Here is a 2,500-nt window from a genome sequence, read left to right on the forward strand (position 1 = left end):
ATAGGCCTGACCATAGGCTTCTGGAGGTCTTGCTCTCCAGAGGCCCCAGTGGTCTAAGCCCGACCAGGGCTGTGCCCGACCAGGGCTGTAGGCCGCGTTGGGAGCGCGTTAGGGACGCATAAAGGGACGCAGGGCGCAGAACTCTGCCCGTTTCACCCCAGCATTTCGGGGAGGACAGGGAATTTGGCAAAGACAGTGGGAAGGATTTTTAAGGAGGAGAGTTCAGTGACATGATCTGAAACACAATAGTGCTGGTGATCTGGAGGCTGCCTTCTATGAGCCACTTCTGTCGGGAGCAGCCTGCCATCATGCCCTGATAACCACAACACTAGTCCCAAGCCAGTGACCTCAGCAAATGCAAAAACATTCATACTTATAGTCTCCTGCATCTGATTCTTGCCATCATGTGAAACGTTGGCATTCCAATGTCTGTTGCACACACTTTGTTCATAGGTGTGCAATTTGAGTGCGTGCGCCTCATCACTGTCTTGGACAGAGCTCTGTCTCTAAGCTACACATGTGAAGCATTGGTGGTTCAGTGGTAGAATTCTTGCCTGCCACGCGGGATGCCCGGGTTCGATTCCCGGCCAATGCAGGGCTGTGTTCTTTTGACTTTGCTTTCTAAATCAAATATGGGAACTCAGTGGGGCATAAAATGGGAAACAGTGACCCCGATGTGATTTGAACACGCAACCTTCTGATCTGGAGTCAGACGCGCTACCGTTGCGCCACGAGGTCCTTGCATTTGGAGTCACATCAGCAAATGTTGTGAGCCTTTTCATTTTTGCCCACCTCCTTATATGCCTAGGGTTGTATTACAAGGTTTGGCTTTTTGTTTTCCATCCTATTGATGAAATTGAGTGCAGGTGCAGAGAGAACGCAGAGGATTGAAATGTTCAGGGAAAGGGTCTCACGCAGGAGCTCTAGACCAAAGGCACATTACTATGATTTATTAAAGTGCTTCATGCATGCAAAAGGAAACGTCCCTGGGTGTGCTTGAACCACCAACCTTTCGGTTAACAGCCGAACGCGCTAACCGATTGCGCCAAAGAGACTAGAGACAAAAGCACATCTCCTGAGACTCAACATATATCTTTATGTGTGCGCGCCTGCCTTGAGCTTGTGTTATATAAGGCGTCTTTATCCTACGCAGCATTTGCCATTTGCTTAGTGTCTTGTCACTGTTGGGTGTTATGATGCGCAGACTACTGTCTAATGGTGTTAGGGCCAGTATTACAACCAGTCCCAGTGTATGAGATACATGTATGACTTTTCTGTGGCCTTCTTAGCGTAGCTATCTGCTCCTCTGGTGGTGTTCTACCAGCCTGTCAGGCGTGTGTCTTGCCCATCCAATCTTCACTGTGGCATGTTAGACTTGTCTTCTCTGTGAGCGGAGTCTCCTTCCCAGAGCAGGTGCTTTCTCTGAACTCTTGCTTTGTAAGACTGCTGGGCAAGGCCCTCCCTAGCCCCTCACTCAGATAGATACATTTACCTGCAGAGCTCAGCTTTGGAGAAAGAGAGGGGGCAGAGAGCGCAAAGGGGAAGGCCCAAGGTGCACACCTTATTTTACATAAAAGCTCGGGCTCTTGGGAGGACAGGGACATGAGGGTTCTCAGGGAAAGCCATCACATTAGTATTGATGGCTGGGCCTTGAAACACAACAATCCCGGAATGGCCAGGCACAAAATGCCTGTGCAATAGGCCTGACCATAGGCTTCTGGAGGTCTTGCTCTCCAGAGGCCCCAGTGGTCTAAGCCCGACCAGGGCTGTGCCCGACCAGGGCTGTAGGCCGCGTTGGGAGCGCGTTAGGGAAGCAGGGCGCAGAACTCTGCCCGTTTCACCCCAGCATTTCGGGGAGGACAGGGAATTTGGCAAAGACAGTGGGAAGGATTTTTAAGGAGGAGAGTTCAGTGACATGATCTGAAACACAATAGTGCTGGTGATCTGGAGGCTGCCTTCTATGAGCCACTTCTGTCGGGAGCAGCCTGCCATCATGCCCTGATAACCACAACACTAGTCCCAAGCCAGTGACCTCAGCAAATGCAAAAACATTCATACTTATAGTCTCCTGCATCTGATTCTTGCCATCATGTGAAACGTTGGCATTCCAATGTCTGTTGCACACACTTTGTTCATAGGTGTGCAATTTGAGTGCGTGCGCCTCATCACTGTCTTGGACAGAGCTCTGTCTCTAAGCTACACGTGTGAAGCATTGGTGGTTCAGTGGTAGAATTCTCGCCTGCCACGCGGGAGGCCCGGGTTTGATTCCCGGCCAATGCAAGGCTTTGTTCTTTTGACTTTGCTTTCTAAATCAAATATGGGAACTCAGTGGGGCATAAAATGGGAAACAGTGACCCCGATGTGATTTGAACACGCAACCTTCTGATCTGGAGTCAGACGTGCTACCGTTGCGCCACGAGGTCCTTGCATTTGGAGTCACATCAGCAAATGTTGTGAGCCTTTTCAGTTTTGCCCACCTCCTTATATGCCTAGGGTTGTA

General features: G+C 50.3%; 4 non-coding genes across 4 annotated transcripts; 2 read left to right on the top strand and 2 right to left on the bottom strand.

Moving 5' to 3' along the window:
- Positions 1-524: 524 nt before the first annotated feature.
- On the top strand, positions 525-595 carry TRNAG-GCC (transfer RNA glycine (anticodon GCC)). The gene has a single exon. It is a non-coding gene; the product is annotated as a tRNA-Gly (tRNA).
- Positions 596-666: 71 nt separating this feature from the next.
- On the bottom strand, positions 667-738 carry TRNAW-CCA (transfer RNA tryptophan (anticodon CCA)). Its single transcript has one exon. It is a non-coding gene; the product is annotated as a tRNA-Trp (tRNA).
- A 243-nt stretch (positions 739-981) lies between these two features.
- TRNAN-GUU (transfer RNA asparagine (anticodon GUU)) lies at positions 982-1,055 on the bottom strand. The gene has a single exon. It is a non-coding gene; the product is annotated as a tRNA-Asn (tRNA).
- A 1,154-nt stretch (positions 1,056-2,209) lies between these two features.
- On the top strand, positions 2,210-2,280 carry TRNAG-GCC (transfer RNA glycine (anticodon GCC)). The gene has a single exon. It is a non-coding gene; the product is annotated as a tRNA-Gly (tRNA).
- The last annotated feature ends 220 nt before the right edge of the window (positions 2,281-2,500 follow it).

Source organism: Triturus cristatus, chromosome 4_2, assembly GCF_964204655.1.
Source record: "Triturus cristatus chromosome 4_2, aTriCri1.1, whole genome shotgun sequence".
Taxonomy (NCBI): domain Eukaryota; kingdom Metazoa; phylum Chordata; class Amphibia; order Caudata; family Salamandridae; genus Triturus; species Triturus cristatus.